The following is a 16,357-nucleotide window of genomic DNA, read 5'->3' on the forward strand; positions in this document are numbered from 1 at the left end:
CTTCATATTTACCATACAACTATTTTATACTGAACTAAGAAAATTCTGTTCCATTTATTCCTTTTGAATTCCCTATATACATCTGGCTTAGTGCAGTCTAAGCAATTTTCTCACTGAAAACCTTTCAGCTCTTCATTTTGCCCAGGAAATGAGTAAAACAACTAGGCTTTTTCATTCTTCCAAACAGATGGCTTCTCTGGCTTCCCTCTATACTTAAGCCATCTAGAGCTGACAATTAGCAGGAAGCAAAAGAAGAGTTGCATATTTCTGAAGTGTCACAAAGACAGACAAATCACTTTCAGTGTTATTTCACAAAAAAATATCTGGTTGCAAACAAACTTGGTTTATATTAGCCTTCAAAATCTTAGCAGATTAGAAAATAGCCTTGTTCAGTAAAAATTTTTGAAAGCACTGGTCTCACAGTGAAAAGTATAACTTGTTTCCTTGAATATATTTTATATGTAGCCGTTTAAAACATGTGACTTGAGCGTAGCTTCAGCCTAGCTTTCAATTGTTCAACAAGGTGAGAAGGCTGTTTCTCCGTAAAAACCAGTGTGAACACTGCCACACAATAAAACAAAATGTCATCTGTTCATAATACATTTAATATTACAGATGTTTGCTTACAATAGCAGAGTCGTGTTTTTCATAGAAAGCTGGTATTATTCACTCTATCACAAAACTTTGCTCCTTTCTGAATGTGTGTCAGCTGAGACATGCAGCTAGAAAAAGGTCTATTTCTGAGAAAAATATCACTCTGATAGGTTTTATGAATTGTTAGTGATACTACATGACAAGTTTCCTTACAAGGGTCATAGATGGATATATGGGCAGACCTAAGAAAATGCAGTAGGAACTTGATCACTCAGATAGGGTTTTTATAAGATGAATAAGCAAGAAATTTAATTTTCTGACTTGTTCAAGATTGAGTTGATTAGCTAAAAGGGTAAAATACAAGTTCTGGTTTTTAAAATGAGCAGACATGAGGAAACACAATTGACACTTGACTTACTGAATATATACCATTATGAAATGAACTGTCAGTAAAAAAGTAAAGTTGGAGTAATAGGAATATGCTGGTTATTTATGTAGTTTTGATATGCCATTATGCAATGCTAGTGAAACTCAAATAATTTATTTTTCTTACTAGTCATTTGTTAGCAGCATGGGAGGTGCAAAAATAGAGCAGTCACCATCCACAAAATGTTTTCATAATATAAATGAAGTTAGAAGATTTCATTTCCAGATATGTTCCTCCCTTTTCACTTGGAACTCACAAACTTACTCTATTTAAGAACTTCAGTAAGATCCATTTTTGAAATGACTTACAACATGAGAAAGTAAATCTTAAAGTACTTTGTTGGGAAGAATAAAGAGGGTAGAGGGGCATTTGATTCTTACAAGTAAAAAAACTTAGCTCAAAATAAATTCTCAGCTGTCAAAAATAAAATACAGCCATTTTTGTCTCTTACCTCACAGGACAATGCTAAGACCTTTTCATTTTCATTGTTTGAATAGGTTTGCCCAGAAATGAATATTTTTCCAGGTGACTAATTTTGTTCTGCCCAGTGTGTTTTTTAATGTAGATGTTCAAACAAGATGTCCTGGTTACCATGGTGATACATTGCCCACCGCCCCCCCTTCCCCCCCCCCCCTCGGTTTTCCACTGAAGTGCCAAACCCAAATGACCAGAGATGCAGCACTTGCTCATGCTGTGAATGCACGTTTGTTTCCACCAAGGCACACACCTTCTCTTTAGGACCAGATGCAAGATTAGTTTGAGATGTTAAGCTGTAACAAAAGAAATGCACTCAGTCATGCCAAAAGGTTAATTGACCAGCAGCTATCAATTCAGTTAAACAATAGTTTCAATTAAACTTCTAGTCCAGTACTGAGGTTTTTATATTTAGACTCACTTTACAATTTAACTGTAAAAGCAAGAAGACGTTTATTTAGCTATGAACTCTTCCTTGGTGTCTCATCTTCTGAGTAATTTTTAGTAAGGGAAATGTACTCGCTCTTACCTTGTTTCTTTGTAGTATAATTAATTTGCTTTCCAACCAAGCAGGGTAGTGGAGATCATTTGTCTCTTTTAACTATCTCAGTAGCAATCTGAACTTCATGTGTGACCCTGACTTTGCACACTTGAGTGCAGAGGCTAGTGTTCCTGGGCTCTTTCTGCAGATAAAAGGAAAAGGTAACGGAGGCACTTTCTAGGCTTCTGCTCTGCAAGCCTCCTCCAGAAGATGTTAAAGTTTACTGAGAGCACTGTTAACCTAAATCTGAAAAGTGCCGACCCTCCACTCTGGATCTGAACCCTGAACAGGGATCTCCCCTTAAACTGTCAGTGGTGCTGGTGTCCACTCCTGTGTGATGGCAGTTAGGATGTGAAAGATTGAGTTTTTATTTAAACCTGTATGAGAGGGCCCTAATCACAAACTAGGCTTGTCTTTAAAAAACTGTTATGTTTGGCAGGGGAAAAAGTGCCTAAATGCTAGGCAGCAATGTGCCAGGTCTTTTTTTTTTTTTTTTTTAATTAAACACATCTTAGTTGAAAACTTATAACCTGTGTTTTTCAGGTTTACACTGAGCATACTACATGTTGTTCAGTTTGAGTAACAATAGAGCCCTTTATTGTGGTGTAGGACCTGAAGGAATATGCAAGGTAGTCAAAAGAGTAACAAGGATACTCCATGACCTGGCATATCTTTATGTAGGTTGTACATAATTCAGAGTATTAATGCAGAACCTCTAATACCTGAGAGTGCTCTATATGTATAACAAAGGGAAGTTCCTAAAGGAAACGGGGAAAAATAAAAGCAAATGTTTGGATAGGAGTGTGTAACTTCTGTAAGGAGTAAGACTCCTACAGGAAGCCAACTAACTTTTAAAGTCAGTGCTGATGTGAACACTCCAGTAAAATAACTGTTAATATGGGCTACAATTTTTCAGTAGCCTTAGGCAAAAACACCTGTGCCCATATAGGTCCAGCTCCCATTCTAATCCCATTTAGTCAAAACTTCCCTGTCTCACATACATGAAATCTTCCAAACCTGGAAGTCTCTGGACTCTTGTTTTCTTGAAGCCCAAGTCAAAGTCTATATCCTAGAATAGTAACATGCTCAAAGCCACTGAAATAAATTTTAAAAATAGTTGATTGAAATATTTTAGACGCCAATAAAAGCTCACTCTTCAGCATTAAAAACTAAGAAGTAGAATATATTCTGAAAAACAAGGAGCTTCCTTTTTGGTGTACTGCTTTTATGTTTAGTTAAAGTTCCAATCTGGAATTTTTAGTGTGGTTTTTTTTTTTTTTTTTTTTAATGCACTAGTCTAGCAACCATTTCATATCTACCTGACTTTGAAGCCTCTACTGGAATTAGAAAAAGCCCTTTAAATAGGAATACCCTATGTACAAGGAGTGGTTATACATTGTACTAAGTGTAGTCAAATTAATTATTAAAAATAAGTATCAAATCTACTTAACTGTGACTTTTTAGACTGATTTGGATTAGATTGCCCTACTTTAAATATACAGACATAAAATGGAAATAAATTAATAACTTCCTAAATGTGATTAACTTTTATAAATTGACAACTTTTTCAACATGGAATGTGACATTTTTCAGTAACTGAAGTCAACTCTGCAGTAGTCTGTATGGGTTGTAAGACTTCTAAATTGTCTAATGTATGTGTCCTTTATCAATGACTGGAGATCATTTTGTTTAATGAAGAGCTAAACCTTTGATTTTCTCCTTCCTTCTTCCAAAAAAAATTTTTAAAAAAAGTGCCATAAAACCAGGCATTATAAATTTATGGCTGGAGTGGATTTATTTTGAATAGATATTAGTCCAGATGACCACTTATAATTGTGTGCTACTTACCACATTTGCGTAATTTTTCCCAATTATGATTTTAGTATTTTTTTAATATTTTTGACATGCTGGCTTGCATAACTACTGTAAAACCTTTGCCCAAGTAATATTTGATATAGTGGAAATATTAAAATCATTCATTTTGTTACTGTGTTACTTAATTGATAGTATTGTAAATTTTAACAAAAGTTGTGGCAAAAAGCCTGTATAGTCTCTGATGTAAACTGGCTACTGAAGCCACACCTAAATGAGTCAGTAGGGTATGTCTTCAGACATCAACCAATTTTGTTTAGATAAACCATTTTGCTTCAGGTAAAACCACTGAAAGTGCTTTGTTGTTGATGACGACCTTAAGGGAAATCTAGCCTTTCTCATATTTGTTCTTTACATACGGTAGAATGAACAGGGGGAAAAAAAAAAATTAGCATTTAGGGCTCTCCAGGGAATACAGGAGGCAGAACTGAGCAGCAAAACAGAGGACCTATAACAAAACATGAAGTGATTCTGTGTAACAATGCATATTTAAACAGAAAATGGTCTTAATGCTGTTAAAATGTTTTTTTCTTGTTTTATCTCAACAAAAACTTCCCTTTTATAACTTTAAAATATTTTCTGTAACTATCTGTTGTTGGAATTTTTCTTCTCAAGAATGCCATTTTTTTTTTTAATTTCAGCAGTATATAAATACAAGACTCAAAATGCCACCTGTAAAGTACCTAACAAACAAAATTACTGCGATGGTGAAGCAGAGACTTCTAAGTGTTGTGCTGAGCCAACCTGCATCCCGTCCAGGATGGTTTATTAGATTTGGGCTGTATTGTGGAAGCTGACCCTACTGAACCTAAGCTGGCTTTAGGAAAATTCTCTCTGCAGTTGTCCAGGGCTTATGGTGCAGCCACCCAAGTAGTTCCACACAACCAGCCAGTCCAATGTGGCTTCCCTTCAGCCAGAACAAATAAGCCTGAGCTGAAGTCTGGAGGTGAATTCGGCTATCATCTTCCCCATCCTGCATGCCCTTTTTAAGAGGCAGCGTAAATCTAGAACTGTAGCAAGAACATAAGCCCTGTTTTACTTGCAGCGTTGGGCGGCAAGCAGCAAGAGCTTGCTAATGCTGTTCTTGGGGCATGGTGTGAAGATACTAGAGTAGCTGTCACAGAACTAACTTAGATGTCCTTAGGACCAACTTCTCAATTGTGCTGACTTGTAAAGAGTGAACTTTGTTAATCTTTTGTCAGAAAAAAAATCACATGTAATTTGCTGTAAAAATAGGAGATGCAATTAAGCTATTTCATGGATTGAGATGGGTAGAAGCAGCGATGCTGCCGCTGAAGGCGTGAACTATATAACAGCTTCATGAAAGCTGGACCTTGTGATCTTAGGCAGTGCTTTATACACAGACATGAGCTGAGGTTTCATTGACGTGGAGGGATATAAAGTATCTCAGCTCCCCATTTTGTAGAACATACTAACTTGGGAGAGGAGGGCTGATCTAGTGTATTTTAGCTTGCCCCATTGTAACATGCTGAAAAGCTGTCACACTGTTTTCCCTTGATCAGAATAGTGTGTTGTTTTGTTTGGTGTATTTTTTTTTCCCCACTACCACCAATGCTGATGAGGCCAGAGAAGTTGTTATTGCCCTATAAATGAGTAATACTCAAGGCTGCCCATAACAAATACAACTACCCATTACTGGTACAAGATAGATGCTATGGCATGGAGGAAACAAGACTTAGGAATGTGACGTAGTTTGGGTAGGGTATATGAGGAGCAAAGGAGGCTGACTGGAAGTGAAAAAGTATTGGAAGAAGCAATGTGGTGCTGCTAGGCAGGAGCATAATCCTTTATACCTGTGAATTATTTAAAAGCTGCTATAGGATACTGTGGAGAAGGGGCTGCAGGATATAGCATCAGTGAATGACAAAGACATTTTTGAACTGTGGGGGCAACAGAGTAGATGTAGCACCCCAGCCAGCTTCAAACAAACCAGGTTTCTCCAGATTTAAATGTAAATCCTCTGGGACAGAGGTCTTAATAAACCTGTTTGATCTCAGTCCTTGCTACACATGGACTGCTTTTTTTCTTCTTTGCATGTTAATTTTCCTCTGGAGGGTTAGCGGAGCTGAACAAACTACCCTGTAGATACACAATGGCTGGATTCAATCCAGGGGAAAGCAAGGGGCATGCAGAAGTTGGGCAAGAGCCTCAGGACTATCCCTTTCATTAGCAGGAACCACTACCTGAAACATCACACCATTGGCAACAGTTGGTCTTTGTTACCATCCCATCACCAGACATTACTGCTTCTTAGGCAAGATGGCAGAACCTAAGTATTTAAGTTCTCCTCAGCAAATTAAAGGCAAATCCTGGTGTAGGGTGTGGTTAGACAATATAGTTGGACTGGTTTAATCCTGTTGCCAAAAAGTTACTGCTGCCAAAAGAGGATCGTCTTGTTCCTCCCCTCTGCTGGCAACACTCCCTCACCTCGTCTCAAACGCTGGCTCTTGTCAGTCTCTGCCGTGAGCCAATGCAGCTTATTTTCTAGCTGAAAACTGCCACAGCAGGAACAGGAACGGTTTCGTGGTGGTTTAGGAAGTCCGGCTGGTTTACCATGTGTGTAGGTGGGCACTGGGCAGCGGGACAGAGTGCAGGGCAGGGGAGAGGGGAGGGAAAGAGTGCTGCCGCCTGTGTCAGCAGGCCATGGATTAGCTCAGCTCCGCTGCTCGGCTGCACCCATAAACGGCCGTAGGAATCTCAAAGGAAGACATCAAAACCCACAATCGATTTAGCACTGCAGCAGCTGAGAAGAACCCTCAGTCCTACGTCAAAGCACTAATGCTTGTCCGAAATCCAATAATATCTTTAGCCACTGCGACTGCTTAGCTAAATGAATGTATTTCTAAAAGGACTGCAGTTCTGGCGCTTACAGGTGCTCCTGCAATAATGCAGAAAAGCACCCTTCCTCTTTCAGATTCGGCCACGCAGACAGAAGACGGACTGTGTGACAACAGTGGTGTAGAGGCAAGAAAAAAAAATATAATTTTTTCCCTCTCTTGCGGGATTTCAGTTGGTGTGAATCTGATCACAGGAGAAGACCTCCAAGTCAGCAAGATGCAGGGAAAAGTGAAAACTGCTTGGGAAAGTGGAAGGGCTACTGAGTTTTTTCTACAGACTCTGGCCTTGCAGAATGAGTGTCTATATGACTACAATTAGTAGTCTAACTAACAATTGGGGCGATTAGGATTTACTAAATATGCTTTTTTTACAAAAATATCAGTCAGTCGAATTACTGTACAGCCAGTGATGATTTTTGGAAGCAATTGAAAATATTCTTCAGTATTTAGTCACCTGTTACAGTAAAACTGTTTTGGCTTAAGATCTTTTAGCAATTTAGGAAGTTACTGATTGTTCTTAATGGAAAGGTTCTTTAATTTCACGATTACTTAACAGAGAACTTGGATCTTTTGCGTTTCTGGGCTTATACGAAGGTCTCCCAGATACGTTGTAACCGTGGTGTATCGGGAAAACCACAGTGAGAGGTTACAAGGCCAGTAAGATACACGCAGTAGTTCCCCTCCCTCTGCAGGAGCAGGGAGGTAAGGAAGCCGCGGGAGCAGGCTGCGCGCATTCGGTCGGAACTGCCGGTGATCACGTACGCGTTAGCGGAGAGCCCGGCACCACCAGCACTAAGAGATTTGAAAGCGCGACTGGCCCGGATCTGGCCGTGCTCCAGAGGGCTGGAGCACCCCGCGGCGCCTGTTCCCGGGGCACCGCCTGACGCGGGGCGGGCGGGAGAGCGGCGGTGAGCCCCGAGCGAGAGCTCCGCGGGGGCAGCCCGGCCGTGGGGCAGCGCCCGCCGCCGCGGCCGACCTGCGAGTCACCCGGCGCTGCCCGGCACGGCGGGAGCACCCACCGCCGCCGGGCGCCGCTCCGGGCCGCGCCGCCCTCCTCCTCCTCCTCCTCGGTCCGTCGCAGCCGCCCGCCCTCCGTCCCCGTCCCTCGGGGCGCCCCGCCAGGCACCTGCCCCCAGCGAGCGGCGGCACGTCCCGTCCCCGGCGGCACGCGGGCCGGCCCTCCCCTCGGGGCATGCCGCAGCGGGGCGCCCGCCCGGCCCCCACCCCGCCCGGGGGCAGCGGGCCGCCCCCCGCCCGCGCCGGGCCGGCCGCCTCCGCCCTCTGCCAGCAGGCGGAGCTGCAGGGAGCGGGTCCCCGCCGCAGCGGCTGGAGGGGGAGGGGAAGGAAGCGGAAGGAGCCGCCGCCGCGCTGAGGGGAGCAGGCGCTGTGCGGAGCCGCCGCCGCTGCCTGGTGCGGGCGGCACGGAGGGAGCGAGCCGCGCGGGGGGCTGCGCGGGCCGGCCGCGCCCGCCGCGCCGAGGAGCGGCCGCCAGGTGAGGGCGCGGGCCCGGCCCCGGGAGAAGGGGGACCCGGATGGTGCCGAGTTCGGAACCCGCGAGGGGAGGGGGAAGGAGGAGGAGGAGGAGGGAATGAGAGGGGGGAAGCCCCCACGTGACCAGCGCGTGCGGGGAGGAGGTGGCGGCTCGCGCGCCCCGTTCGAATCAGCTGGCCCGCAGCGGCGCCTCGTGCGCATGCGCGACGGCCCCGCCCCCCCCCTTCGCCCCCCCGTTCCCCCTCCTCCCCCCCCCCCCCCCCCCCCCGCAGCGTTACGTGTGCGTACGTGTGTCCATGCGCGCGCCCGGCGCGGCACGGCGGGGCCGGGGACACGTGCACGGCGCCGCGGCCGCCATGTTGGGTCTGAGCTGAGTGCGGGCGGCGCGCGCGCGGGGCCGGGCCGGGTCGCGGGGCGGGCGCGTGGGAGGAGAGGAAATCTCGCGAGGTCGCGCGGTCCCTGCGGGAGCGGGCCGGCTGCGGGATGGCGGCGCAGCGCTGGGCGTGCTGGGTAATGGTAACGGGGGCCCGGGGGGCGGGGACCCTGGGACCAGCCTCCTCCCCGCCATCGTGCCCCGGGCCACACGGGGAGCGGGGCGGGGTTGGGCGCCCCGGGGAAGCGCGACTGGCTCCGCGTCGCTCCCTCCTCCCTCCCGCCCCGGCCCTGCCCCGCCTCACCTCAGATCACCTCACGCTGCCCCTCGCAGCGCCCGGGCCGCGCCGCGGCGGCCCCCCTGCGGCGGCTCGCCAGAGGAGCGCAGGCTGCCGCGTCGGTGCCCGTGCCGTGTCCCGTTGCTCGCTCCGCCCTTCGCCGCCTCTGCCCTTGCGTCGGGGCCCTCCGGCCAGTGCCGGGCTTGCGGGCAGCGCTGCCGGTGCTGTCCCGGGGCGGGCGGCGTGCCCCGCAGAGCCCCTTGGCTGCCCCCCGCTGTCCCGCCGTGTCACCTGCCGGGCAGGGCGCCCGACGCCGCGGCGCGGGCTTGACTGTGCGTCTGGCTGCTCCCGGCTGCCCTCACGGCTTCCAGCCTGGCTGCACGGCCCGAGGGCCTCTGCCCTTCCTCGGCCAACCTGCAGCCTTGGGCCGTACCCCCCCCCTCAGCACTTCGTGGTGTTTGTTGTCTCGGCTGCTTTTCCCACCTGCCCATGCTGCTGCTTCTGTACTCGTTCAGGTTTCTGCTGCTGAACCCAAACTGCTCCTACCCTGTAGGAACACTGATGTTTTAAGGATGTGGGGGTCCAAAAAGAGAGATACTTAACATCACAAATCAGATCTCTCTTGAGGTTATGATGTATGTCCCGTTTTGTCCCAAACTTGTAAAATAGATTTCTGTTTTCTCTTGTATTTGAAAAAATAATTCCAGTAACATCCAAGTGTCCCAGCTCAGCAGTATCCCCTTTGTCTCCTAGTCCTGATCTCTCTTTTAAGGGAGAGCATATGGTTCTGCTTCTTCCTTATGGTGTCTTGTATTCTGTCCCTGACTAGACAGGAACGGTGGCAGTTTTTGTAGTCTTGGAGTGTAACTCTGCATTTTACTGATCTGGTTTTAGGCTGCACATAGCTGATACTAATTTTCTCTAAGAGAATATGTTCTTTAGGCTTTGAAGTTCCAAGCTTTATTTTGGGAATATCCTTGCGGTAATCATTAGTAAATAAATTGTAGTAGCTCTTCAGTGGTTGTCCAGATATTTGCCTGTTTTCCATTGATATTGTCATTATTGCTGTACTAATAGCATAGTGATCATTTACTGAGGCTTTTAGGGTGAAGCTCTAATTGTACTCTGTATTTCATATTAAATACTAAGTTGTGCAGCCTTCTGAGAATACGCTTTTTGGGTGTATTTCTGTCCTGCGGTTAGATACTATGCTTACCCCCTGCCTCCTAGCTGCTGCAAGGACTGGTGATCTAGTAGGGACCGGTAGGTTTGGGGTTAGCAAAACTTGATTCTTTTCATAAGCAAGTATAACTTTTCAGAAAATAAGCTGACAAATTACTGTTGCAGTTTGTTTTCAAGTATTTTTTAATCTTACTGTACTGTTTCAGAGTAATAATACTTGTTTAATCAGAAGGGGAAAAAAGTTTCTTCAAGGAAAAAAAGATGGCATGTGTTAAACAGTAGGGGAGAAAAATGCAGTTCTTTTAAAGTGAAGAGTATGTGATAAAATGTACAACAAGATAGCTATCAGGTGAAATTTTCACCCAGTTGAAGTCACTCATGAAACTCCCATTGCTCTAGAAGGAGTTAGCAGTTGGTGATTTATTGTGTGACTTCTAGCAAGCCATTCAGAACCTGAACAACTTTGCTTGCAGCCTTTCTCCAACATTGTCATGCTTATTTCACAAAAGCGTTCTGTCTCAGATTTACAGTAAGGGACTTTGTGAAGAACTGTTGCATGCTACAACCGTGTCTGTCTGTAAGGACCTTAAATTGAAACACTGCTGATAATTTATGTGTCTAGTTATTTACTCCAATATAAGTAGTTGTTGTAATTCTCAGTTGTACCACTATTAACTGAAATTATTTTTTCTTTCGCGTTGCATGCTCCAAGTGTATAATTACCAAGAGACAGGCTGTATTAAATAGCTTAGTTACTAAGCTATTTAGTCAGGAAGTTCAATCGTATGTTTTGTCTCATAATTTTTAACATTTCTGGAAGAAGAGAAAGAGCAAATAGAACTTTTTAGCTCAGTGTTGTTACGGATTTAATGTGCAAAAATAACTAGATATCTATTTCACAAAATTTGGGAATGTATCCTAGTATGGGCTTCTGTTCTACAGCTGGACAGCATGTGACTGCTTTGATATTTATCAGTGTTTCTAACATACTTATGTAGTGAGATTCCAGTCTGCTGTCCATAGTCTCACACAGAATGAAGGCTTTACTCTCTCAATATTTCCAAAAGACTTATAGGTGTTTTTGTTTCTGGTTCTTCCAGATCATTCTATGTACTTTGGTTAGGTTGACTTCTGGTCAGTCAGAGTTGTCTGATTGATACAAGGTGGAAAGACTTTCACTCTGGCCTTTCACCACTTTGTTGGGTAAGGGAAATAAGAAATGTTTTCTTAATGTTTCTAAAAGTACTTGGGAAGTTGGAACAGAAGTCTTTGCAGTCTGCCCTGCTTCCAATTGTGGTTCTTTTCTTGTTGTGAAATGAGTCTTTCACGTTTGAAAAGCTCTCTTTAAAGTCTTCAGAGGTTATCTGTTGGGGTTTGCTTTGTTTTGGTGTTCCCAAAAATGGAAGTCTTTGCATTGTGTGGGAACTGATGATACAGGTCTCTCCCATCATAAAGAACCAGATTTGCAAGAGATAACTTATTTTTTCAAGTATTCAGCGCTTGCTTATATCCATAGATTTACATTGCACTCACAGTTCTAGAAATACAGTACAGTAAGACCTGTTGTTTCCTTTCTTTAGGGTTGGTTTAAACATACTTAGATTATTTCAGACAGATATTTGTAGAACTTGTCCTTAAAAACCTTGAGCAAGAAAAATTCTGCCACTCTGTAGGCGGGAGTGAAGTTGCAGAAAGTGAGAAACTCTCACCTCTGTAGTGATGAAGATTTTTTGGGTTTTTTTTTTGAGAGGTTTTTTTTTCCCTTCAGTTTCCAAATTAAGTGTTCTTTGCTGGAAATCAAGCTACTGATGATAAGAACTTGCTTCTGGTAAACTTTACACTCTTTAACACTCAAGGGTATATTGTTCTAGTTTTAAAAACCTTGTAAATATGTTTTCTGCTTCAAAAACTGGTTTGGTTTGGAACAACCATCATGAGAGTTTATTTTAGTTTTGTGAAAACCTTTCTGTTGGAGTAACTTGTAAAACACACTTAAGAAATGCAGAGCTCAACATTAAATAGTGTGTTCTTTTATTGGACACTGCTTTTCAAACAAAAAGACTTATAAGAAGATTCTCTGATTAAGTGCAGCTTTGTAATAAAAATACTTGAGTTTGGTTTTGTGGCATAGTAGATTGATAATTTGTACAGTTTGTATTCAAAATTCTTGTATTAGTTTGCATTTAACTGCTTTTCCTTATACAGGCAATTTCATACAAGAGTTATTTGTATCTTCAAACAAAAAGCTTAGTAGCTTAACTTACAATAACTGTTCTTTAAAGTTACTTTGATGTTTTGATGCTTACAATGAATTTGGTTAAATGTAGAAATACAGAAAGGTCAGCTAGTCCAGTCCTCTGGCCTTTGGAAATATACCGAGATCATTCCCTCCGATGACAAAGCTCCTCTTTGTGTTACTTGTTTCAGCAGCTCATCGCCCCATAGTTAAAGTTTGCCTGATACTCAATTTAAATATTTTTGCTTTTCATTAAGGTGATTGCTACAAGGGAAATCAACTGTTTTCTGAAGCAACAAGACAGAAAGCAATGTTTTATCTATTAGACTGCCATTAGCTGCTTTCCATTCTTTCTAGTTTTTTGAACTTCTTCGGACATAGGAATATGAATGTTGGCAAGATAGCCAATTTGGTTGTCCAGAATTTTAGAGATTTTTTTCACTAGTTGAGATTTACATGCAGTACTTTAACACAAATATTTGTTTTGGTTAGTGGTGAGTGTGTATGTGCCAGACAAACTAATGGTAAGAAGGGTAAAAATTTCCCTTTCAGAGAATATGACAGTAGTAGAGCAGTGGGATCTTGTCGGTCTCTTACAGCTTTGTCATGAGAAATACCTAATTTGTGTGCCTAAAATGGAGTGACTTGAACTTTAAATAAAACAATTAGTTAGAAAATGTAAAAGTCAAGAAGGAAATGAGTGTTCTTGAGAGTTTGTCTGTTGGTACATAAATGGTAACATCCTGCTTTTTGTGGTGGTTTTTGTTTTATTGGTGTATGTGTATATATAGGTATGTAAGATCTGGATTTGTCAGGGCTCGTGATTTTTTTGTGAATTGAAGTGTTTCTGTAGTATCTCTGCTACAGGAAAGAAACACAGGTGTATAAGCCCAAATTGAGAACTGGAGGAGCTAAGCAACTAGGTTACTGTGCCACATACAAATACATTAAAGGGGGATGAGAGTAGTAGAGCCTCCCCTGTATATTTGTGTTTGAAAGATACTTTGCCTGTACAGTAGTGTTGAAGTTAGGGATTTTATCTCCACAGCTAAAGAATCTAGAAGCACCAAAAATAGATACTGTCAGGGAAGATTTGCCTTGCTGGTTAGTTACTTATTAATTAAATGCTTTAAGGACAGTTCAAATTAAAGACATGCATTGAGTAGAATTGTGCAGGTATATTTTCTGAAACTAATCCTGTTTAGTCTTTCAGTTTGTGACCTGAATGCTAGACCAAAGCAGATTTGCTAGACTGCCGGGACAGTACAAGTCTGAGAGGGAATACAAGTCTTTGAGTGTGAAATGGTCTTGACAAATTGCATGAATGACCTGAACTATATGGGATGCAGTTCAGTAAAGAGAAACACAAAATAATATGTTTGGATAGCAATAATAAACTTAAATATGAGAAACAACTGCCTGGCTGGGCAACAATTCTGCAAATAAGCAGCTGTATCACAAAAACGAACACGAAGGAGTCACGGCAGTTACATAAAAACCCGAGTCATACTGGGATATATGAACAAGATTGTTGTTGCATGTAAGATAAAGAAAATCTTCTGCACTGCCCAGTGTAAGGCCTCGCATGTTGTGTTGTCCTCATTTTTGTTACTCCAAACAGATTTGGACCAATTGAAGAGTAGAGAAGAGTTGCAATAATGGCCTTTAAGGAAGGACTAAAAGAATTGCCCTTGCTTAGGCAGTGGCAGGGATGGGGAGACTTAATAATAGGCTGCAAATATGGTAAAGATGGCTGCAGAGAAGAATGTAACAAATTGTTCTGGCTACATATGATAAAAAATAATGGTCCTAAAGAGCACAAAAGGAGATTTTGATGTTAGGAAAAACTTTCCAGCTCTACAGATAGGTAATCACGAGGTTAAATACCTGAGAGAGGTGATGGGATATCTATTGCTGAAAGTGCTCTATAAGAGGTTAAGTAACCTCTTTTTAGAGGTGATTTAGGTATCATTGTTCTGTCCTTGGAACAAGAGGTAGGATGACTTGTCAGTGTTATATCTCCATGTTTTTATGTTTTTTGTAATTTTGCTGGCCATGATTTCAGAAAACAAAACAGAACTTCATGTTGGAGCAAAAAAAACCCCACAAACCAAACCTGTAAGATTTAGTTATAAAAAAATCATCAAATATCTTGATTAAAGGGTTTTTTTATAAAATGTTAAAGCCTTCTGTGATGTAATATTGAAAATAACTTTAATAGAGTCTTCATTGTAGATTTAAGATCTTTGACTTACCTTTGTGGTTTTTATGATCCAGTAGAAAGAAACTGAACTAGTCAAAGTCTTTCAGAAGTTTGTTGAAGAGAAGCAAAGTTTAAAAGATTAAGTCTAGGGAGCCAGGGAATGAAGTGCATTCCAGGCTCTGAAATCATGCCTCTTCACCTTCTTCCTGTAAAATAGTTAACACTTATTATCTGAGAGATGTATTTTGAAGGGATAATTGTCACTTATAAAGTACCTTCAGGTTCCTGCAGAGTTTGTTATATAAATATGATATCTTTTAGAATTGGTTTGTGTTCTGTGAGTTAGAAATAGATTTCGGTCTTTCATGCCCATTGCTATATAATAGTCACAATATGGAAGAGTCTGAATAGAAATGTATCTGTTCTACTATATACTAGTTTTGAAAAAAAATTCTCCTTTGAGATTATTTTTTTAGGTGATTTAAAAATATTTGATTAAACTGGAAGAACTAACCTTGCCACAAATCAATTGTTAAATCTTTTTAGGATTAAAAGTACTGGACAACTTGATAAAACTTTGTTTTCAACCAAATTTCATTTAATGAATTATTCTGCACTTTTTCTATTCAAAATCATCTGCTTACACTCTATGTGACCTTGTTCAAGCTTTTCTGATTTTTGAAATGTGACAAAGCTGCCTTGGGCTTGATGATGAATGAAGGGTAGGCTCAGCTTCACATATGTATGTGCTCTGTAATTAGGAAAAGGCTAAAGTGACACAAATTCTGTCACATTCTCAACATCTACAGTGTAGAGGATTTAGATAAAATAATGCTTTCAGTCTATTACTGTCTTATTGTAATTAGGCTTTTAGGGCGTTTTTCCATCTCACCAGTGGTATGGGTTAAACTATATATACTTTTAACTTCTCAGGGTGTCATCATTCTGTTTGTTTTAATTGATGGGAAATTGGTCACTAAACCATTGAGAAACAAAAGTTTTGGTAACTGATATGGCACTGGTTTTAGATCCTGATGCAGTGTTTGCTTACATAGAAATGCAGTAGGACATGTAAATGCAGTAGGACATGGTGGAAGTTAATTCTAGTGGGTTTGTATACTTTATTTCAGTTAAATGAATGTGATCTCAAAGCTGTTAATGAGAATCTTATTTCCAAAAATCAATAAAGGAAGAATGCAAATACTGTTTGTTGTATTAGTATGATGTCAGAAAAGGGACTTGTTCCTTTCCTCAAATATTTTAAGTCTTCCAGGAATTTTCCCTGTATGTATCACTGCAGGACAGAGGCTTTTTTGTAGAGTATTATAAAGGGGTCACAGTATCTCATGCAGTAAGGGCACAAAGGCTTAAGTCTTAGGCAGAGACAGATCACCTGTTCCCTAAGCTCCACCTGAAGAGCTGAACTGAGAAGAAATTGTCAGACAGAACTGTCTGAAAAAGACTGTTTTAACCTGGAGTTTGGAGAAGCGTTTCTTGCAGAGTGTACTAGGGGAGTGTATAGGCAGTGACTGACTGAAAAAAGTGGAGTGGAAATCTATCAGCATTTCAACAGATGCTGGGGTTTGTTTGCTTGGGTTTTTTTCTGCTTCCAAGTGTATAAAATTTCTTCAGCAACTTTAGAAATTGTATTTTATTAATAGTTCTAAAGTTAGAATATATTGTTATGTTTTCTTTTCCGCCCACTACCTTCTTTTCATTTACTTATGCTTTCTCTGTACATGTCTGAAAGTCAGAGTATAACTAGCACTGAGTTTTACTGGTTAGGTATGCATGATTATATTGCTTTTGTTAGTAACTGCTCTGTCTAA

The 16,357-nt window shown here is 42.1% G+C and overlaps 1 protein-coding gene across 3 annotated transcripts in view; it reads left to right on the forward strand.

Moving 5' to 3' along the window:
* The first annotated feature begins 8,115 nt into the window (after positions 1-8,115).
* The window catches only part of ZZZ3 (zinc finger ZZ-type containing 3), a 64,056-nt gene continuing 55,814 nt past the window's right edge, over positions 8,116-16,357 (forward strand). Inside the window, exon 1 of one of the 3 annotated variants that reach the window (XM_055724740.1) lies at positions 8,116-8,258. The gene's annotated coding sequence lies outside the window, so the exon portion shown is untranslated. Of the gene's footprint in view, positions 8,259-8,641; positions 8,768-16,357 lie in introns of those variants that run through there. The other 2 variants (XM_055724738.1, XM_055724739.1) reach the window with 2 other exon arrangements.

Source organism: Falco cherrug, chromosome 12, assembly GCF_023634085.1.
Source record: "Falco cherrug isolate bFalChe1 chromosome 12, bFalChe1.pri, whole genome shotgun sequence".
Lineage (NCBI taxonomy): Eukaryota > Metazoa > Chordata > Aves > Falconiformes > Falconidae > Falco > Falco cherrug.